Here is a 23,310-nt window from a genome sequence, read left to right as displayed (position 1 = left end):
ATCAAGTTGAGGAAGTTCCACTCTATTCCTAACTTGCTAAGATGTAATCATTTTTAAATGTGTCTTAGTTTCTTAACTCCAGTGATATGGTTTTTTAAATTAATTAATTAATTAACTAACTAATTAATTAATTTATTTATTTTTGATGTCTCATTTAAATCCAGGGATGGTGATATATTACTCTCAAACTCCATTCCAGGTAAGAAACCTGGAACTACACTAGGAAAATTGAAAGCCAGGAAACAGTTAAGCTTCTCTCTTAGTAAAAGAACAACAAAAAAGGGAAACCTTAACATAGTTTTGTAAATAGTAGACTACATGAAGTGTTGAAAATTATGTAAAAAGCATTGACATTCTATGATTGTACTCACGGGCTTAATTTATTTTATATACTTTTTTGATTATCAATAAATAAAAGACAAAACTTACAAAATAGTGAAAAGAACAAATTTTAAATTATTCAGAATCTTACTACTCAGAGATAATTGAGTTTAACACTCTAGTATAATTCCTCTGATTTTTAAAAAAATACATACTATTTGCAAATATATTACCAATATATTGAGATTCACATAGTTAATTTTATAACATACAGTTTTACATTATGGATTTTTACAGCTAAAAGAGCCAAGCTTTTCTAAGTAGCTTCTAAAACATAATTTTTGAAAGATTTAAAATTCTAGCACCTAGGTTTTAAAATCTTATTTAAAAACTGATTTGAAAATTTAAAAATTTCTCTATCATTTATTTAATTTTTTTGTATAATATAGAATGCTGTGATAAACATCTTGAGATGAACATGCCTACACACACAAATTTATTTAACTTTATGTTTGTTTAGTTTCTTAGTACAGATTACTAGAAGTAGAATTACTGGACTGAGAGTTACAAAAATACGTAAGATTGTCTATGTTGCTAAATTTAATGATTCTTAAAACAATCTGGTTATTACAAATTTCTTATACCACAAGGAACAGTTTCTAGGGTAAAGGAAGGAGATTAAAATTTTGAAGAGAGTAAAAATATGTAACACGATGGCAACAGTCTACAACATTTGATTCAGCCAAGAAAATATGAAGATTTCAGAGTCCTTTTCACTTCAGCCAGAGTGAGAGTTCTCATGTGCCCTATGTTAGGCTGTTATATTCTCAGGTGGGCTCCCACATCCCTCATCAGTCTTCACAAGCTTATAAATGGAAACACTGGCTTTCTCTACAGTTTCTCTGGCTGTCTTAATCTGTTCAGGCTATTATAAGAAAATATCATTGACTGGGTGGCTTATAAACAACTAAAATTTATTTCTCAGAGTTCTGGGGACTGGAAGTCCCAGGTCAGGTACTAGCATGGTTGAGTGAGAGTCTTTGTCTGGGATGCAGACTTCTCTTTGTTTCCTAACATAATAGAAGGAAGTGAGGGATCTCTCTGGAGCCCCTTTAATAAGGGCACCAATCCTATCCTGAGAGTAGAGCTCTCGTGACCTAAGGATGACCTAATCACCCAAAGGTCTCACCTCCTGATAACCTTAAGGGTTAGGGTTTTTAAGTACGAATTTGGGGAGAGGGGACACCAGCATTTATTTTTTTTTTTTTTTTTTTTTTAAATATTTTTTTTCAACTTTTATTTATTTATGATAGTCACAGAGAGAGAGAGAGAGAGGCAGAGACACAGGCCGAGGGAGAAGCAGGCTCCATGCACCGGGAGCCCGACGTGGGATTCGATCCCGGGTCTCCAGGATCGCGCCCTGGGCCAAAGGCAGGCGCCAAACCGCTGCGCCACCCAGGGATCCCGACACCAGCATTTAGATCAGAGTAGGGGCCTCTGCATATCAGTATCTATTTGAATAACAATCAGGTGTTATTAGCTCAAGAAACTGAAAGTTTTAAATTATAAATTTTATATATGTTCTAAGCAGCAAACTTTGGAGAAATAAAGAGCAAAAGACTATCCTTTTCTCCACCTCAACCACAAATCAATCTTCCCTCACTGTAACTGGGAACTTTTTTGTAGCATATTAAGCCTTGGGGTTTAGAATAATGGCTTAGTTTGATTAATGAATTGGATTAGTCTGGGGAAAAAAATCAAGGTTGAAGGCATTATTTATTGCCAGATATATTTTGTTTTGTAAACGGAAATGCAAGTGAACTTCTTGTTCTATATACCTGGGGTGCTGTGAATCATTAATCACAGCTGTCTTCCCTACAGCTATGGGTTCCCAGCAAGGGCTGGCATTCCAGTCTGCATAGTCCAAAAGACCACCTTGCAGATAATAAGAACACCATTCTCAGCTCACACTGATTGCAAAACCCAACATATTTTCATTTAGCTAGTCTCCCTGGAAAATTTTTTCCAATTGTTTAGTACAATTTTCTTTATTGCTACCCACTAGGCTGTCGTAGCTTAATGAAAGACAGAGAAAGGAGTTAGAAGATAAATAATTTTTCACATAAGAAACAGTCTAGAAGCATTTACAAATGGGAGCAATTTAGACCATATCCCTTCCTATGATTTATAGCAAGGACCTGGAAGACCTGGGTTACTGCCTTTACAACCACCCCCTGTTTCTTCTTGATTGTTTATTTCCCAGATGAAGGAATCAATAAACTCAAATGGAATTCAAATGGAATAAATATCACCACCAGAATCATTCAATTTTGAGGAGGCTCCTGAGGATTTTGTGTTAAATGGTAGCCTTTTGTCCTAGAAAAGAAAGTTAATCAAACTGTCCTGTAGCTTCCCGACAAAATGTCTGTGTTGTTCCCAGAGCATGTCTTACACAGAACTAAAAATGGTTTGCTGGTTCCAAAACTCCTGGCATTCAGCAAAGCCCTGCAGTAACCCCACATTTTAAAATATATTTCTTTCCTTAGGCCATCTTTTAAACTATATTACTTCATTCCTTCAAAATGGTTACCATGACTTTTCACTTTCCACTGTTCCTAAAACCTGCATAGTAGAGGACTCTTCAAGTATAAAAAGGCATACTTGTCACCTCAGCAGAGACTGCATGTCATTGTGGTAAACCTGATGGTTCTCCACCACTTTTTGCTGTGAGGTTAAAATGCCCAAGACTTAATAAAGCAAGTGGCATTATTGTGCTAGTATTTGAAATCTAAACAGATTTTTTTAGGGTAACCCTAAAAACTCATAGTTACATGTCAGGAACAAATACCAGAAAGTTAAAAAATATAATGAAAAGGAAAAAAACTTTAGACGTCAGTCTTTAACTTTGAAGAAACTTAGGTCCACATGGATATTTATATAAGTTTATGAAAGTTTTTTCCAAGTGAAGCTGAACATTTAGCACATATAGTGCCTTACTGAGCAGTTGTCTTCTGCCAAGCTGAGATTTTAAGTACTACTATTCTCAGTTGTCCAGGAAAATTACTCCAGACTGGTAGCCATAGGCTGGATACAAGGAGGAATTAGGCTTGTTAATGAATGCATGGGTCTCCTCTCCTCCATCTAGCACCCTAGAAATCGGGACACAGGCTGGTGTTTATCACCCAACCAATATATCCCACAAGGTCAGCCTACTTCCTACCGGGAGACTTATTGCTATGGCTATACACTCATGAAAGAGAGCTCTGGAAGAGAATCACCTTTTCCAAAAGAGCTAGAAAATGAATAGGAGGGGGAAAGAATTGATCCAGTTCAGTGATACCTATTCTTTTACCCTTGATTCTGGATCTTAGATAAAGCCTTGGACTGTGGAAGACAGAAAGAGCCATGTTACGGCTAGGTCTCTCTGGTCACAGCCTGAAGCTGCATGATGTTTCTATGTTCTCTGGCCTTATGATCTCAGTTCAAGTTGCTGCTGGTACTGCCAAGTAGCTCCTCAAAGTTTCACATTACATCTGTCCTCATAGTCAGGTAGCCAGTCATATGCCTTTTGTAACTCTGCAGAGTAGGAGAGGCTTGGTGAGTCAGAGTTTTCTCAGGGATGTCCCTCAGCCTTAACCAGCCCTGAGGGGGAAAACCAGCATGACACAAGGAGACCATCAAAGAAAACAAAAACAAATGGTGGTTGTTTCTAATGGCTGAGTTATACTCTACTGAAGGGGGCACTTGACAGGATGAGCACTGGGTGTTATACTATATGTTGGCAAATCGGACTCCAATAAAAAAAAATACGAGAGAGAGAGAGAGAGAGAGAGAGAGAGAGAGAGAGAAAACAAAAACAGAGAGTAAAGCAGAAGGAAAATAAAAGTCCATGGCCAAGAATTGATGAATTTACAACTCTTAGAGGAATTGTTTTTTTTAATAAATGAAGAGCAAGAGAAAACTAACCCATACTTATTTTAAAAAATTCAGAATGAACCTAGAGCATCTTAAAATATATAGTTTAAGAGATGAATACCAAATATCCATTACAAATTAATAGATTTAATGATTACTATAAAAATAAGAGCCTAATATTCACAACCAGTTCTGTTTAATGCTCTACATAAGGCTTGATTGTGAGTTCCAAACAGATCCAAAACATGCACCAATAAAAATAACACCGTTTAGCCTATTTACATCAGTCATTCAACTGCTGAAGGCAGTTTGCTGCTGGGTGTGCTCTAGGTACTGAGATGTTATGTAACTGGGTACCTGTATCTATCTTCATGCCACTGGGTCTAAGACCATTTTCTCTAAAGATATTTGCTAATTTTTCATTTCTTTCAATTTATAGCATGATTTATGATATACGCTAAAAAGGTTATCTATTTTGCAAGTTATTCCCAGAGTTCCCCTGTCACTTAGAAACTTGATAGCCTCTTCCTTCTGCCTGCTGGATGGAAGGTACACCAGGAAGACGGGCTTATTTGGCATTCAGCATTGGAAAGATATATTTTCTGCGTGAAAATTGCATCGCATTTCCAAACCTGAAAGAGCTTTTGTATTATCTGCACAGGCTTGTTCACGTTGCCATTTATTATTGGAAGAAGGGAGACCTGACCAGAACTTGTTGCATTTCATTCACATTTTGGAAAGCTTAAAAAAATGTTAATTATTTGAGATGTTAAGGGATAAAAATGTAGCTTTTTTAATATAAAAACAAAAGTGAATATTATTTTGGTTTGAACAATAAAAGCTGTGGTAAAGTATAGAAATCATAATTAATAAGTTTTTATTATATAAGGTAATATCCTTATTATAGAAAATGTAGAAAATACAGAACAGTACAAAGAAAATAAAGCTACCTTTAATATCATAGTTGAAGTTTACAACTTCAAATATTGTAATATTGTTTTCTCATTGTATTTGTAGCATTTCCATAATTTTTAAAAACTTGTAATCATGCTATGTGCACAATTCTGTAGATTCACAGATCAGTATTGTCCCATATTAAGTATTCTAAAATATGGCTGTGAATAGTTATATAATAATTTATTGTGTGTTTGTACCATTATTTAAAAATCCCCTACTGATACTCCAAAGAAGAAACGGAAAATGTGAACTTTTCTTTATCTCATTCTGAGAAAAGTATTTCACATAATTGTGTGCGGTAAGAGTGAAGTAATATATTAATATCTGAGTGCTGTTCAATTCTAATACCTTTTTAACAAAAAGATTTTATTTATTTGAGAGAGAGACCAAGAGAGAGCATGAGCAGAGGAGGGGCAGATGGAGAGGGAGAGGCAGACTCTCTGCTGAGCAGGGAGCCCTATGGGGGGCTCACTCCCAGGACCCTGGTTCCATGACGTGAGCCAATGCCAGATGCATAACTGAATGAGCCACCCAGGTGCCCCTATTCTAACTCCTAATACATATAGTATCAAAATAACTGTATCTGTGCAATTTTCTTGTTTGAGCGTATTTCACTAAACTTTATATCATCTTACTCCAAATGCTTTCATTAATATCAACTTTACTCTAGAATTGGTGTTTAGTCTTTTTCACCCCCCTCATATGTGTGTGTATACATATATACACATATATATTTGGTTATATATATATACACATACATATACACACATATATACATGCATACATATTTGTATATATTTGAGGGAGCTGTGTGGGTGGGGTACTGGTTAAACAATGCTTTAAATGTTTATTTTGTTTGATTTTTGTATGTTGTTGTTGTTGTTTTGATTTTACCTTTTTAAAAGGAAGAGCATCTGCCATTTAAAGATTGCCAGGCACTTTTTGGCTTGTATTAGATGGACACCTTGGTCACCTGGAGGTAGGTGTCTTCCTTAGGAAAATCACTTGACTGTTGTCCCTTTGATAATGTAAATACAGTTGATTCTCATGATTCATGCTACTTGTGTTCTATCAAGTCACTACAAAAAGTCACCACAAACACTGAATTAGTGAATACTGAAACATTGCTTCAATGGCAAATTCAGGATTAGGTTCCTAAGAGCCTCTGAGGTACAACGTTCTTGTTAACTGATCGAAACATATCCTTCTTTTATGTGTTTCTATTTAAAACAACATATTTAATATATACTGTTGATTCATTAACATTCAACTCGTGGCCAAAGCACTTTAACTTGTGCCTGAATGAAGCTTATCTAACATGCCTATTTTCTCTGTAAGACACAGCACAGGCTTCTTGTGCTTAGGTACACTACACAGAATTTTAGCACTATTGCTGGGGGGCATTTAAACCAGCAACAAAAAGGGAAATCACCAAGAAATACACAAAAATGTGAAAAATATGGCACTAACATACCGTACAAAGGATATTTCCTTATAATAAAAGAGCTGAAACAAGAAGGCAGAGTGTCATTCTGCTTGGCCTCGGCAGGAAATGTGTGCATAGGCCAACTCAATTTTTTTTTACTGCTCTATGCATATCCATGAAGGCTAATGAAATTCCCAGGAATGCTGATTTTAGGGTTACAAGTAAATTTTATTGAGTATGCAATTCACAAATCAAAATCTGTGAATATTGAGGATCAACTGTACTAAGAAAGAAGGTTCCCCCTGACAAAAGGAAAGGGTGCAATAAGATCCTGTGTGGCTTGACCAAGTCTGCCCTTTCCAATACCTCTTAGGATGCAATCTAATGTCTGGGGAAGTTTTGCATATTTGTAAATTTCTTTGGTCCAAAGAACTTCCTGGGAACAAAAGAGTGGAAAAGTCCATTCTTTCCCCATTGTGATTCAACATTATTAAACTTTATCTTAGAACTCACTGGTTCTAACTGAGCTTATCTGCCAGGAAATTTGAGAGGACTCCTTGAAGGGGAAGTCACTGTAGCCTCTTCTGGATGGGTAATCTGTGCTCAATATAGAAATCCTAGTTTGGCATGGAAGAGGAGTAGATTTGGAAGAGTAGTTGAAACTGGCACCTTCTGATCTAGCCACCCAGATATGGGGCACTTTGGGGAACAATAATCTTGTGAATATAGACAGTAGAGCTGTGGGGATCCTGGGTGGCTCAGCCAGTTAAGTCTGCCTTCTGCTCAGGACATGATCTCTGGGTCTTGGGATCAGCCCAGCCCACATCAGGCTCCCTCTCATGGCAGGGTTCAGATAAGGGTCTGTTTCTCCCTCTCCCTCTGCCTCTCCCCTTCCACTTGTGCTCTCTCTCTCAAATAAATAAATAAAATCTTTAAAAACCCACAATAAAATCATAACTGTGGCACCCAAGATTAGGGCATTGTCCCCCTGGAATAGAGCATTTAGGGAATGGGATTGTTCTCCCTAAATTACCAATTATGGTATTTTGGGGCTTTTTTAAGGCAGCAGAATTCATTGAATTTTCCTGAATCACTGGTCAAGATTTCCAGCTTCTCCCCAAAGGAATTTTGAAGGACTCTTGAGGCTTAATCCTGGGAATATCCATTGATTTGTTTCAGATTTCTTTCATCTTTCGGGGAATGTGGAAGTTTGTTTTGCAGCAAAATCAATTCCCTTTTCCAGGTTTTCTATCTTGCTTTTTCCCCTTCTGCTCAAACTTAATTGTTTAGTGCTTAGAACATGGTCTTGGGTCACTTCCTGGCACTTTCTTTCACCCCAGTGCTTTACATCTTTGACTTTCAAAATTAGATCTCTAGGGCCTCCTCTGAGTTTCTGACTCCACATTAAACTCCTTACTTTGCATCGCAGCTTGAGTATTTAAGAGGCATTTTAAATCAGAACTATCCAAAACAAAACTTATTTTTACATTTTCAAGTCACACTGATTTCTCTTCTCTGTCTTTCCTACCTTAGTAAAAAGGCATCACCTTTCATCCAACTGCTCAAAATCAAAAAACCTAGGAGTCATCTTTGATTTCTTTCTTTACTTCGTCTATCATATGCAAACCAACAGCAAGTTCTGTCAGGCTCCAAAATATGCCCAGTGTGTCTATTTCTCTCTGCTATCTTAATGGTAAGTGTCCTGTTATTTTAATCCTAGCCAAATGGTTGCTTGCTGGGATGATCCCAGTTGCCTCGCACTGGCCCTCTTGTTATTCTCTCCTGCCTCCTTTCACCAAACACACCAAAACAATTTATAAAAAACTGGATAGTATCAAACCTGTTTACAACCTTCTAATGGCTCAAATACATCACTCAAATATCACTTTCTAAGTAAGGCATTTCCTCAGCATCTTTTCTAATGATGCCTGACCCTTCAGTGGCCCTTTACAATACTCTATTCCACTGGTATTGTCTAGTCTCTTGTGTATTTGTGTATAGTCTGTTCCCCACTAGAACATAAAGGTAGGACAGTTTGACTTTCTTGTCCAGGGAATACCACAATACCTTAACATCATGCCTGAAAAATAGTTGGATCTTCAAGAGATAATGGGTTAAATGAGTGAAAGAAAATCAAGGAATCCCAATACATTAAAAAAGAGCTCTGAGCAAAGTTGCTCTTTTCGAATAGGAGCTGAGGGTGGGAGTGAGTGGTGGTGATGGTAGATTGACCCCTACCTGACCTCTCTTCTAGTTGCTTCTGAAACTCCTCAGAGAAGAGTGTGACAATCAAGGAAGGTGTGAGAGGGGAGGAGGCAGCAATCCGGAAGCTATCTTTTTTTTTTTTTTTAATTTATTTATGATAGTCACACAGAGAGAGAGAGGCAGAGACACAGGCAGAGGGAGAAGCAGGCTCCATGCACCGGGAGCCTGACGTGGGATTCGATCCCGGGTCGCCAGGATCGCGCCCTGGGCCAAAGGCAGGCGCTAAACCGCTGCGCCACCCAGGGATCCTCTGGAAGCTATCTTGGTCAATAATTTTATTTATTATTTTTATTATTTTTAAGTATTTAATTTATTTATTCACAAGAGCCACACACAGAGAGAGGCAGAGACACAGGCAGAGGGAGAAGCAGGCTCCCTGGAGAGCCCGACACAGGACTGGATCCCGTTACTCTGGGATCACTCCCTGAGCCAAAGGCAGATGCTCAGCCACTGAGCCACCCAGACATCCCTATTATTTTTATTTTCTTAAGATTTATTTATTTATTTGAGAGAGAGAGAGAGAGAGAGAGCAAGTGTGGGGGAAGGGCAGAGGGAGGGAGAAGTAGGCTCTCCACCGAACAAGGATCCCAACCCAGAGCTTGATCCCATGACCCTGAGATCATGCCCTGAGCCAAAGTGAGCCACACAGATGCCTTCTAGTCAACAACTTTAAAAAGAATTTCAAAACATCACTAAAATGACTCAGTAAAAGTAGTAGCACTTACCTGCAGTGTTTATTCATAACTCCATATATTACTTGCAAAATGTATTTTTCCCACAGATACAGTGGCCTCAAATAATAAAGAGCAAAAAGACAAAACTTCCCTTTGCTGCAGCCAAAACCTCTTCACTGGATAGTTTTGTGGTAAGCATTTGAACATTGCTTAGGGCAGCCATCACCAGGCCACCAACCCTCAAACTAATCAGCAAAGTGTCTCCAAAAGTTGATAGTAACATTGGGAAAGCAAATTATAAGCATGGTGTTGCCTTTTGGGATCAAATTATTTACTTTACCACTGAAATTGTAAATAATTCACCTCCCAAGAAGTTCTCTGATTTAGAAAAATTGCATGTAGTACATTTCTTACCTGAAATTTAATAAAGAGGTTATATAATTTAGAATGAGGTATGTAATTTTAAGAGATGAAATAATAATTATAAGAAAAAGAGTTAAATTCTTCTATCATCCAAAAATAAATTACTAACATTTTTTAAAATATTGATTTGTAGGGCTACCTTTCCCAAGGCATTTATATGTCTTGACCTTACCTTAAATAAATGAATGATATTCTCAAGGGACTATGTCCTGTTTGACAAAAACCCCGATATTCCTTTAAGCCATAATGACACCGGAATCCTGCACAGATGGTGAGACTCCCTCACAAGCCCCAAAGCTCTATTCGCTCCTGTTTTAATGAAAGAACTAATTACTTCAGATCTAGACTTCCCGGTTGTTCTTGAGAAGCAGATATTTAGGATGAAAAAAAATAGGAAACTATGTGAGTGGAAAACAGCACATGCCTCTTGCTTACCTGCTCCAGGAAAAGGTCAGTGGGTCTCACTGGCCTCCCTGAGCCAATCATTGCAGCCGGGGAATAAGCGTACAGGTCAGAGAGGACTGCTGAGAGCCAAGAGAAGCCAGCCTTGTGCGGGTCAAAGTTACAGGACAGGGACTCACCCCAGAGAAGAGTGTTCATGATGCTGCTACTGGGAGCAAGTCTATGTGAACTTGCGTATATTTCCTCAACCACATCTCGTTTCTTCATCGATAAAAATGTCTAGTTCATAGTATTAAAACTATTAACTAAGATAACATAAATAAAGCACCTGACAGAAGAAGACTCTCAAATTTTAAAGATAATTCTTATTTCCTTCCTTGTTTTGGAGTAAGCATAAGCAGCAATGACCGTTAGCACCACTAGGTGACAGTCGTGTGCTGGAAGGTAATGGGCTGGCTTTTTGGTTAGTGGAAAATTAAGAATTGGCTGAAATGAGGATTGGCAGTTGGAGGAAAGCATGCATCCAATTCCTGCTGCACAGAAATCGGGCTATGTGACCTTGAGCAAGGTCTGAATTGATCTCTGGCCTGGATTTCCTCAAGTAAAACGTAGAGACCAATTCTCCATTTGGCTTTTAACTTTTTTTTTTTTGATTCTATAAAAAGTGAATCTCGTATTTTATAGTAAAAACCGTGACTATAATCTTGTAAGCCAAAAAATAACAGTCTTGGTTGTTAATAAAAGCTGTTTTAAAATATGACTGTATGAAGCATAATCCATTCATTTATTGCTAAATCGTTGCTACCCCGGGAGGCCTGAAAGAGTTCATGTAATTTTGTAAGGTGACTAATGGGCTCAGAGAGATGCTCTCGAGTTATACACAGCTCAGGAAATCGTCCTCTGAGGCATGCAATTCGGAAACCTCACTATTAAAACAAGTCTCACTGAGCAGGCTTCAAAAGTATTTTCAGTCATGTAATTATGTTTTAATGCTAGGTTCTTAAAATGACTTGGAAAAGAAGCAGTTCAGAAAATTTCAGGTCTGAAATGTGTTGGAAGTATCTGGGGCAGCAGGAGGATGAATCAGGAAATGGTGATTTAATTGGGCTTAAGAACGAGAATGACTCTCCACTTTTGCATGAATCAAGCCTTACAAGAAAGTTGAAATAAGATGATGCAATAAAAATTATCATTATCGGGTATAATATATTGGGGGAGGGTACGGAATTCTTTATTACTGTTTCCACCTTGGTTAGTATAAAAATCCTTGCAAAAGGAGACCCAATTGAAATTCTGAGGGTGTTCACACGTTTCTACATTCCATGGAGATGTGGAACAGCCTAGTCTGAACACTTGACCTTTATTTCTCAGCATGCTTTTTTTTTTTTCAGGATAAAGCCTCCTGAATTTTTAAACCTGGAAGGTGGGGGTGAAGATTGTTGGAGAGGTGAGGATCTGATGAGTTCTCAGGTTTCCTTCATTCTTTGTCAATCCAGGCTTTACATTGTGCTTTATAAAAGGGGAGAGATAATTAAGGTATTTATTTTGTTATTTTATTGCTGTAGAAGCATGGGAAACAATGAGAGGTGTTTTGTTTTTACCTCTCTTCTTTTCCTCCCCCATATAAAGGAGGTAACCAGGACTTGAAGATCTTTTGCTTCTGGGTGGTTGTTGGGGGTCTAAGCAGAGAGCCTAGAATTGCTTTAAGGCTCCAGCAGCGGTCACAACACAGCATGCTGGGCCCTGCTCCGAGGGTTTCTAATGCAACAAGGCCAGGGAGGAGTTCAGGGATTGGCATTTCAAACCATAAACCTAACTTTAACGGAGATGCTACAGGCTAGGACCCCATGCATTTGAGAACTATGGTGTTAAGGTAACCTTCCTTCCCTGGAGAAGGGTTTCTTCCCTCCCTTCTCTTTCAGAAGCCTGAGCTTATTGAAAAGATCATGCTGGGGAGTGTGTATATATTTGTGTGGGGAAGGGATGGGCAAATGTGCCTGTTGAGGGAACATGAGAAGCTCTTGAAACTGAGGGAAAGGACATTCCCCAAACCCAGGGAAAACATGGAATTCTATAGATCCTGAATTTCCTGAGGCTCAGGACCAGGTCCTCCCCAGGGGCAGGATTGAGCTCAGGTGAGGATGAGGCTTGAAGAAGACCTACTTGGCCCAGCACCAGGAGAGCCCACTCCTTAGATGGACCTTGGGCAGTGACAATCCAAACCATGCGTGACACAGTGAGACTCACTAATTTTCTGGACTCCAAATAAGCCTTCCAGATTTTTACCTAAATCCTGGGAGGAGAGGACACAAATAACTGAATTTCTTGCTAGTTCAGCAGTGTAGGGGATGACGGTCGGATGTAATGTGATTTGAAGAAAACAGATATTTCTGGCCTACCCAACTTTGAGAAAACTCCCCACCCACGGCTTGGATTTCTGACTTGTAAAAACACGCTCCACATGTACGAAGTATTTGAGGCTTCAAATGAAGTTCGGGTCGCTGCGACAGCTCTGAGTTCACTCACTCGGGAGAGGCAAGGGGCAGGGCTTCTCTGCACAGCTGTGCGAATCTTGCCCAACACCTGGGGCCGAAATCCAGTCAGGCTGTGAACAAAGGGTGACTTTGTCCAATTTCCTAGTGGACACGCACCGCGCCCTGTGAGTGCACGACACGGGAGGCATTTTCCAGTTGACATTCAGGTGGCTTCTGCCTTTCGCCGCCCTAACAAATACCCGTGCACGCTTCTCCTGCATAGGGAGATACTTTTTAATTAGATACTCAGAAATGGGATTGCTCAGCTACCTGAAAATTTCACTTGGCTTTTCTCGCAGAAATTCTGCCAATTAGAGATACTGGTGGTATGAGAAGCGGTTTGTTTTATTTCGCACAGGCAGAGACTTCTCAGTGTCCGGGCCATCCCGCAGGCAGGTGAGTGAGCCCGCGCGGGCTGCTCACCTCTAACTTCCAGGAGAGATACACTGTTATGAAAAATGGAAGGAATATTAGAGAAGGAGTGGAAGATTACTAAAATAGATACATTTAGGGGTGGGGGTCGAGGTGGAACGCCTGGTGGCTTATGTTACATAAAGGCACTGATTTCCTGAGGGGTGAGCACAGGGAAGGGCTGTTAGAAGATAGAAAATTGTCAAGGATTAGCTTATATCTCAAAATTATAGCTCAGTTCGATCCCATTTCCCGCTAAGAAAGAGGGAAAAACACCCACTTTCCTCTCCCTGTGATCCAAGGCTCAGATGATGTGCGGAAAGCCTCACTCTGGGTTAAATAGACTTTGCAGGGGATCACATGGGAATTTAAATATCATTGCAGCATTATTTCTATAGGGAATGGATTCTCTTTCCAGACAATTGACTTAAGTATATGCTTTGGGTACGCGACCGCTTCTCAGGGGGATGCTGTCTGTGGTTTTAAGGCACAAACAGGAAGGACTCCGGCTCTCTGACTTTAGTGAGCACAGACTAAAATGGCTTAGCCGAGAGGAAACTGTGTTTTAAAATTTCTAAGAGATGCTTCAGTATGCATTTACTGCAATTCTCATGTTGGGGAGGTTTATTGTCAAAGTCAGGCTGTTAACACTATTTTGTGCCCTCTCTCTCCACCGCCCCCCCCCCACTCCCTCACCCCCACCCCCCGGGGAAGTTCTGTGGAAAACAGAGCCCTGCAATCTCTGGCCACCCAGGACAGGGTAGGGAGACCCAGGGAGGGGCCTTGCATCACCAGCTGCAGGAACTGGTCCGTTCCTGACCTGGTTTTTGAGAATATTCAAGGACAAAGCAGGGACACACAGACTCACTGTAGCCCAGCTAAATAAGACCATGTTCCTTTTATCATTTCATTTTAGCAGCATTTGTTTGAGCAGCAGGTGAAGCGCCTTTCAAAAGACTGTCATCTCCGAGGGAAGTCATCTGTTTTACATTAATTGTCCATTAGTCTCCAAGCCTCCATCCATTAAAATCCTCAGCCACTCATTATGTATATTGTGCCCGAGTCCTGCTGTCAGCTCTCAATGCAGAGCTGTTTTTCCACATCTGACTTAATTGCTCTAAGTGCCTATTCCTTTGAGAGAGCGTTGAGGGTACCAATTAATGCTAACTTTCTTTCCTTGGTAGGTTGAACAGATAAGCCACGGTGAGGACGGTTCAGCTGCTCTTTCCTCTAATTTATCAGAGACTTTTCGGCTTTACGCTCACACAGTGGGTATTTTATATCTGTGCTGCTCTGTTTGCCTGATGACTTCTAGATACGTTTTCAATGGACTTCGTTTTCTATAGTGAAAATGCTCCATAAATTTACAATCCATCCATGTTATTGTGATGAGGGGTTTAAATTCCATTTTCTTCTGATTAATTTAAACATGTAATTTTTAAATGCATATGGCACTCTGAAGAACAGCTTGGATGAAACTGACTTTGTTGATGGAAAAATTAAGCTTTCATCCTTTCAAATTACAGCTCTAGGGGTGGCAGCACAATAATTTAATTACTGGAGCTGCCTTATTATAACTAATTCACCTGCCTTGAGCCCCATAGCTGCTGTTTTGAAAAAACACATTTAAATCGAGAGAGGGCAAAAATCATTAAGATAACCAATCTTAGAGTAGTTTTTAGAAATTTTTGATAGACATGGAGGCAAATAAAAGTATGTGGGACTGAGAGAGAAGCAGATTAACAGATTATCTTCCACTCTCTATAGAAATGCCAGGAAAACATCATCGTACTTATTCTTTTGTTTTGTTGTATTCTTAAGTTTTGATTTATTCTTTTACAAAATTGTACCATATTCCTACTTATCATTGCATTTTTTACATTTGTTTATGTTAAAAATAGCCAATCAACTAATGTAAATTCCTTTCAAGGTATCATGGTAATGTGCCTGTGAATTCAAATTCTAAATAATGATTATTGTCATTAATAAATTTTATTTCAGGCTTTAAAATCTTTGCCAGGGTCCATCTTATAACTGAGTTTCTTAAAAATGGTTCTGTTAATATTTGGTATTGGTTTTACTTGATTATACTTAAGCAATTGGTTTTACTTGATTACATTTAAGCCATACCAGAAAAAGTGAAGGGGAAATAGAAGAATACAAATGCATCCAGACTGACTTAAATTATAGGATATAGTGAAAATCAGATGGAATTTTATGTTTTCTATTTCCTGAACATTGTTGGGAAAATATCCACTTTGCCATCAGCAAATTATTTAGAACAAAAATGACTAGCCACTGTGGGTAACATTTAAAATGGGTCAAGTCTGCCTTTGAGGCTCTCTGCCTTCCTTCCAAGGGGTCCCTAGTGAGGGGACACCCTCCCCTCCACTCTCTCTCCTCTCTTTTTCCCCATCTGAGGGACAGTCCAGCCTCACATCTCAGAGGGCCCTGGTAAGTAACAAAGACAACTAGGATTAGGATTTTGACCCTTTGGGAGGGTTCTCCTCTTCATCTGCTTCAGTCAGAATTTTTGAGGAAAGCATGGTGAGCCTCTCTACCAATTACATCTTCACAAATGGTGATCTTCCCCCTTCTTGATGGACTAGCTCCCCTGATTAATTCTACAGGTTTTGTTCCTGTATCAGGGCCTCATCCAATAGTGGCCTCATCCAACTATCTTTATCACCTTCAAATCACAGGCTAGTCTATTTCTAGAAAATCCCTTAAATTGTCCATTCCAGCTGTAGGCTATTCCATATCCTGTTGGCTTTTCTTTCAACAGTTTTCAGGAAGAGAGTTTTGGAAAATACCAAAATATGGTCTAAAAAATTTGAAGATGTATATTAGGGATTAAAAAACACATATACATCCGCTTGCCCTTCCGGATAATGATCTTTGATTCTGGTTAGCTTTCATGGTATGGTTTGTATTAGCCAATGATGATTAGACTAGAGTAGCAGAATTGTAGGATACTAGTGCAGATTTATTTTGATTCTGAGTCATCATCTTTTACATCATCTTCTTGTTACTATTTCATTTGCCCGAGGAAGTAAGTTTGAATTTTCATCCCAGTGTTTTGCTTCAAAGTCTGTTCACATATGTAGACTCTTGCTGGAAAAGATACTCTTTCCAAGGTCTTTGCTCAGGGGTTCCATTGTGCCCTTGTACTAACTCCTTGGTATGTGTTTTAAAATGCTTCTAATTATGGTTGAATCTGTTCCCACCCATGGCAGACACACCACAGGGTGACTGCTCATGAGTCATGACCTTAACTCCCTCACCGTGAGTGTAGGTGGAACTTGTGATCTGCATTTACCAATAGAATATGGCAAAAGTGTGGGATACCACTCCTGTGATTATTTTATATGGCAAAGGTGAAGGGATTTTACAGATATAATTAAGCTTGTTAATCAGTTGACTTTATTTTTTTTATTCTATTTTTGTTTTAATTTTTTCATTTTAATTCCAGTATAGTTAACATGCAGTTTTATCAGTTGACTTCACAAGTTAAACAAAAGGAAATTTATCCTGTGTGGGCCTGGCCTAATTAAGCAAGCCCTTTTAAAAAGTCTCTGGGCCTTCCCTCAAGTTAGAGACTTAAAGTAGCATCTCTCCATTGCTTGCTTTCAAGGGGCAAGCTGCCATGAATTCTACAGCCACAAGGAAATAAATTCTGCCAACAACAACAATTCAAGGGAGCACGTCCTTTCCTAATTGAGCCTCCAGATGAGAATACAGCCCAGCCAACACTGATTTCAGCCTTGTGAGGCCCCGAGCAGAAAACCCAGTTAGGTTATGCCCAGATTCTTGACTCACAGAAGGTATGAAATAATAAGTGGGTGTTGTTCTAGCCTCCTAATAGTGAGGTAATTTGTTATGCAGTAATAGAGAACTAATACACCACCCTTGTAATAAAAATATTTTTGTTGTTTTTATTATCTGGTATCCTTCATATCACTATTTACGTAGATAGATCTTTGTACGTGGCCTACATTCAAAATCTTCTTGCACTTTGTTGCTAGAAAATGTACCTAAGTCACATCCTGGCTCTAGCGATGAATTATATGTAACCCTTGTTTCCTACAGGCTTTGCTGCCAGAGGACTTGAGAGCAGATTTGGTGGTTAACATGAAGAATAGTTCCTTTCAAGTACCTGGGCACATCTGGTCCCTTCACTACCTCCACATTGGCAGTACTCTGACATTTCATTCTCAGGACCCCTTTTATCCAAAGTTACTGAAAACCTCAAGGAGATTTTGGGTAATGTTTATCATCTACTGTAATTGAAAGTAAAACAGAGTGACTTTAGAACATGAGAATCCACAAGCACACATTCCATTAGCTGTCAAAAGAATGACATCATCACTCATCAGGAAGTCTCTGGAAAACCTCACCATTCACTTGTGAGAGAATGAAAATAAAAAGGTAAATAGCATCAGAGCATTATTATAACTGGGCCTTGAAGAACTAAAAAGGCCTTAGGGGACCCCCAGAGGTCCCCAGGCTACAGTTTGAGAACCACTGCTTTATATTTTCAGTTTTATCTTGGTTCTGTTTTACATGGCATTGAGTTTTGCCCATTTCTATTGATATATAATTGACATATCATCTTGCATTAAACTGTATGAAGCAGGGACGCCTGAGTGGCTCAGCCATTGAGCATCTATCCGCTTTCAGCTCAGGTCACAATCCCAGGATCCTGGGATCAAGTCTTGTATGAGGCTCCCTGCAGGGAGCCTGCTTCTCCCTCTGCCTATGTCTCTGCCTCTCTCACTCTGTCTCTCATGAATAAGTAAGTTAAATCTTTAAAAAAATTTGTATGAAGCAAACTCAAATAAGTTTATGAAACACGTGAGGTAAACATTTTTAAAAATGAAAAAAATAGAAAACCTAGCTGTGTGATTGTGCTGGTCATTCCTCATGTGCCACACGGATACATCATTGGCTTTTCTCTGCTTGGTTCTATGCTGGAAGGCTGACTTCTACAGATGGCATCTAGGCTCTTGGCCTTCTGGCTTCCAGCCGGGTTTGGCCAATGTGAGGATGGGAGGATATGGAGGTTGAGGGCATGCATTTATCCCCCTCATCCCTGCCACATGGCAGTTTTGACTGGCGGCCCTTCTGCTGTGGCTCCAGCTCTTAGCTGAGTTCCAATAGTCCAATTCCTTCCCTTTCCCTTCAGGGTTGGGTGGCAATGGCTTCTTGCTCCTGTTTGGTCCTGGGTGTTGCGCCACACCTGTTGGTTTCCCTAATTCTGCCCATATTCAGTGAATTACTTTTTGATTTTTATTTTGAACTCTTTTGATAATTCTGCTTCCTGAAGGATCTGGCTAATACGTGACTTTATTGTTTTTCTTTAAAGATTTTATTTCTTTATTCATGAGAGACACAGGCAGATGGAGAAGCAGGCTCCCTGTGGGGAGCCTGATGTGGGACTTGATCCCAAGATCCTGGGATTATGCCCTGAGCCAAAGACGGATGCTCAACTGCTGAGCCACCCAGGTGCCCCTAATAGGTGACTTCAGACAAGTGCCCTCAACTAGCAGGTCCTCAGTTGATTTATCTGTAAAATAAAGGGCCTGCACCAGCATTTCCCAAAGTGATTCCCATAGATCAGTCTTACTATATTCCTGTTTGTATTCTGTGATCAAATATGTTTGGGAAACAGTGAATATAATATTCTCTTTTGGAGAACCACAATTTATGGCACCATATCAAAGGCTCTGAGAGGTCATGAAGTAAATGAGCCTGTTTAACCTTGTTTAACCTAGCATTTCCCTAACACAATTAATTATGAGACCTCTGCTTTTGCAGAACACCTAATAATATCTAGTAAACACTGGACCAGGTCATCTCCAGGTCTGTTGGGATTGGTATTGTCTCGTTTTGTGGAAAGGTCTCTGTATGGATAATCTTCGTGATAGGAATGTTTTCTGGTTGTCTCTCTATCTTGAAACCTGAAATACTCGTAACCATGGGGTTCAGCTTGCTCCAACTATACTAATGGTGAAAACCTAGCCCCAGCCTTGCTGGAGTTTCAAGAATGTTCAAGAAATGTTCAAGAAAAATGCTCCAGTGATAGGCTGGATCACCCCAGCAGGTCCATCTGTGGACCTTCCACTTCCATTCATAACCTTGGCCTCCCGGCTGGCACCTGGATTACATGATATGAGAGAAAAATAGACCAAAGCCAACATGTGGAGGTTACTGAAGATGGACTCCTATTTCTGTGACCTCAGTCCCATGCTGAGCTTCTCTTCTGACAATGACTTTGTCATGGTAAAGAAGTATTCCTTCTATGAAAATCAGGATTGAAAGTTGAATTTCAGAAATAACTGAGTGCAAATATATATGAAGTACAATGTAATTCAAGTACAGTTGTATGTGGTGTTGCAAAATAAGGTGTGAGTCCTATGAAAGCTCCCCAAAGATCTGTAGGCGTCAAGAAAAGCAGACCCCTGCCAAGCTTTGGGGTTCCTCCTGGCTTCTTTTTACAATGAGTAGTTACCCTAATTGACCCATTTCTCGAAAAGCCAATGGATGTTGCCTCATTTCTTATTGCCCAAAGATCCAGCAGTGGCCCACTCCTTTGTGACAAAGTAGCCCACTCCCTCGTGACAAAAAGGTGGGGACCTATTCCTAGGTCTAGGGTTCAAACTGAACCTTAAGCCAGTTTGTCTGGTCCTATTCTCTCTCCAATGACAGATTTTAGAATGGGCTTGTGACCCACTTCTGGCCAGTGTGTTGAAGGGACATTGGGGAAAGTTGTCCTTGTTTCTAAGAAAATAAGCACCGGAAGCCATGCTCCCCTTTTGCGACTCAATGGTGTTTTGTTTCTGTGTGTCTCACTTGGGAAGGCTGCAGCCATCTTCCTGTAAATTTTATCTGTAAAATAAAGGGCCTGCACCAGCATTTCTCCATAAGGAGGAGATCCTGAGAATGGAATGGATGCTGAGGACAGCAGCACAGGTGGGAGTAACTTGGGTTACCTCTGTGCACACCTTCCATTCCTTGTAGTTTTAGCCTATTTGAGGGAGAGCCTTCTGTCTCCTGAAGCTCCAATCTTTCTGACAGATGCCCCTTTTATGGAATTACTCATGGCCACTATTTTCACCCCTCAGTTCTTCCGAAGAGTCCCCTGTGAATATGCCAGAAGCCATAGAAAATTAAACCCACATCTTTGTGCTCACAGGCCTCCCTCCTCCCTTGTCCTGGGCACACAGTGACAGGTGCTAAAACTGCCCCTGGCAGGATGGTATGTCAGAGCAGCTCAGGAATGCAGTCGGGGAGGACAGCATTTATCTGGGAACGATATCCACTGAACATTTCTGGCAGAAGATTTTGGAAAGAAAGACAAACTTAAATGATTTCCATGCTTCGAACAGGTTCCCTGATCAAATCTTCCCTTGGAACACACTTTAAGTTGTTGTGCTTACACACGCATTTCCATGTCTGCATGGCCATCATTGTATCTCCATTTTATTTGGAATTATTGGAAGGTGAGGACTTTATCTTTGATGTGTGCCCCCAGTATTTAAGACACTGAAATGTAAGTTATGTGAATTTAAGAAATACTTGAATTCCTACCTGTTTGTAGGAATTATAAGGAAAGAGCTGCATGACAAAATGAACCCTCTGCCCCCGTATCAGGGTTCAATCATGGAAAAAGAAGCCATGGTAGGTTTTTCACTGAGATTTGAGAGAGGAGTTAAGGCTTACACACCATTAGAAGGGCTGGGTAGGTAAGGGGCAGAATGTGGCTCTGCGGACACGTGAAAGTGCAGGAAATCTCAAGCGAAATTGCAGCTGCTGAAGTGATTAAGCTGCCCTTGGTGGATGTTTCTCAGGACCTCCCCACCCACCCACAAACACATATACCAAGGATCCAAGTGATGCCTGCCTGCAGCTGGTGCCAAGGAAAACTGGCTTCTCCATTTTCATGTCTCTCTTCACTGGCCAAGTCTAAACTGGAGGAGCAAAGGGAAAGAGCTTCTGCGGAATGAGGTTCTTGGTTTTCCTCTGAGACACAGAAGAGAATTATGGGGGAGGGCATAGGTATTATGAAGAAACCAGGCTGTTAACAGACCACCCAGCCACTCTCACCCATATATTAATAGGAAGTAAGATCAAAACAAAAGCAAAGAGCAATTGATAACAATTCTCTTTAAATTACACCAAGGACAAGATAACCTGGCAAAAGCATTTGATAATCAGTGAATTGGGCAGAAATGGAGGCTTTTATCCCCCTATTAAATAATTTCTTGCTCAAAACTCACTCAGGCGCCTGGGATCTGACGCTGGAGCCAGATATAGCAGCATCGATCTCACTGGCACTTTCTTTAGAAGCTTGAGATCTGGAGCAGCTTTCTGAAATCTGCAGCTCTAAAAGCTGATACAATTCAGTAAAAAGCTACACATTTGCTTGCAGCAGCCTTAAGTACACACTAAAATGACAGAAACGATTTCAACCAAGAAATTAACAAACTTTCTTCTCTTGATTTAAGAAGGAAGAAATAGCTTTGGAGGAAGGTGGCAATGCTTCTAAATTTACACATGGCGTTCGCACCTACGCACTTTTCCCCTCATGATCATCACATTTAGAGCTAACCTGCTTTTCTAAGATGAGCCTGGGATGAGGAAGAAAGAACAGCTAATTGACCAGAAACTAAATGTATTCTGTACCAAGGACTGCGGTGTTTCTAGAGGGAGCCTGATGCTTTGGTTAAGAGGAGAGGCCCACTTAGGGACCCAGCCTCCAGGAAGCCTCCAGAGAGAAATCTGCAATCCCTCAGTGCAGGGGTTCCAGGAACTTCCTACATTCCCTCATTTCCTGCCGACAGAAGAAAGCACTGGGCAGTCAGAGGCCTGGAGAAGCCAGTTTGGGTAAATCCACAAGGTTATGACTTGCTGGAAGCGCTGGTAAAATAATTGAGTATGGAGATGAGAGGGAGAGTGTTAAGGGACATGAAGTTTGGGGTCAATCACTCATTATTTTCCCTATCCCTCTCACACATCAGCATAGGTGATTGGGGAAGGACCATCTCGTGTGTGAGTGTGTGTGTGTGTGTGTGTGTGTGTGTGTGTGTGTGGTGGTAGGCTAGGTTGAAAGGCTGCTGAGGATGTTCTTCTTAGTAAATGAGACCAAAAACATGGTCCTGCAGGCAACATCTTTGACTGCCCACTAGCCGGTTCTCAGACTCGAGCCCCGGTTCTCAGGGCCTGGCATTTGCAGCACAACCCTCACTGCATCTTTTTTTTTTTTTTTTTAATTTTATTTTATTTTTTATTTATTTATGATAGTCACACAGAATGAGAGAGAGGGAGTCAGAGACACAGGCAGAGGCAGAAGCAGGCTCCATGCACCGGGAGCCCGATGTGGGATTCGATCCCGGGTCTCCAGGATCGCGCCCTGGGCCAAAGGCAGGCGCTAAACCGCTGCGCCACCCAGGGATCCCTCTCACTGCATCTTTGAGTGAAAGCTTCTGCTAGAATCGGAGCTTCTACCCTGGTCTGGACAGCGCCAGCCAGGATTGGGGCAAGCCACCTCCTTTACACCTGTTCTCGCTTAGAGGCGCATCCCCCCACCATCCTCCTGATGTCGCTCACCCAACTACTCCAACATCGCTTACGCTGGTGTCCATGTACCTGGCCCAGGGGAGCTGATGTGCAGCCAATGACACCCACTGTCAGCAAAGCCCATTTGTCTGCATTAGCACGTTGGTCCTCACAGTGATGGCAGGGTGATGCAGATTGAAACGGGGTCTCCAAGGTTTTGAGTTAAGTGCTTTCTGCTTGTGAGATTATTTTCTATCGTTTAAACAGAAGAAAACAGGAGTCCCTGGAAGAGTATACTTCAATGCTTCATGGGGGAAAAGTCTCAGTTAGATAAGTAGATTCCCTATGAGGATAAATTAGTATATTGGCTAGCACGGCTACATAGTATATTCCGAATTTTGATATGTGATAAATCGTGTGTGTT

General features: G+C 40.5%; 2 long non-coding RNA genes across 7 annotated transcripts in view; one reads left to right on the top strand and one right to left on the bottom strand.

Annotated features, from left to right (window-relative positions):
* Positions 1–10,556, bottom strand: part of LOC119874204 — a 48,401-nt gene extending 37,845 nt beyond the window's left edge. For both annotated transcript variants that reach the window (XR_005367955.1, XR_005367956.1), the window contains exon 1: positions 10,417–10,556. This is a non-coding gene — a long non-coding RNA (uncharacterized LOC119874204). The remainder of the gene's footprint in view (positions 1–10,416) is intronic.
* LOC111098331 overlaps positions 1–17,903 on the top strand; it is a 53,009-nt gene extending 35,106 nt beyond the window's left edge. For all 5 annotated transcript variants that reach the window (XR_005367953.1, XR_005367951.1, XR_005367952.1 and 2 more), the window contains 6 exons: positions 165–199; positions 6,099–6,172; positions 9,666–9,749; positions 11,775–11,830; positions 14,513–14,596; positions 17,418–17,903. This is a non-coding gene — a long non-coding RNA (uncharacterized LOC111098331). The remainder of the gene's footprint in view (positions 1–164; positions 200–6,098; positions 6,173–9,665; positions 9,750–11,774; positions 11,831–14,512; positions 14,597–17,417) is intronic.
* Positions 17,904–23,310: the final 5,407 nt, after the last annotated feature.

Source organism: Canis lupus, chromosome 12 (assembly GCF_011100685.1).
Source record: "Canis lupus familiaris isolate Mischka breed German Shepherd chromosome 12, alternate assembly UU_Cfam_GSD_1.0, whole genome shotgun sequence".
Taxonomy (NCBI): Eukaryota; Metazoa; Chordata; class Mammalia; order Carnivora; family Canidae; genus Canis; species Canis lupus.
This window is presented reverse-complemented; position numbering and strand designations above follow the sequence as displayed.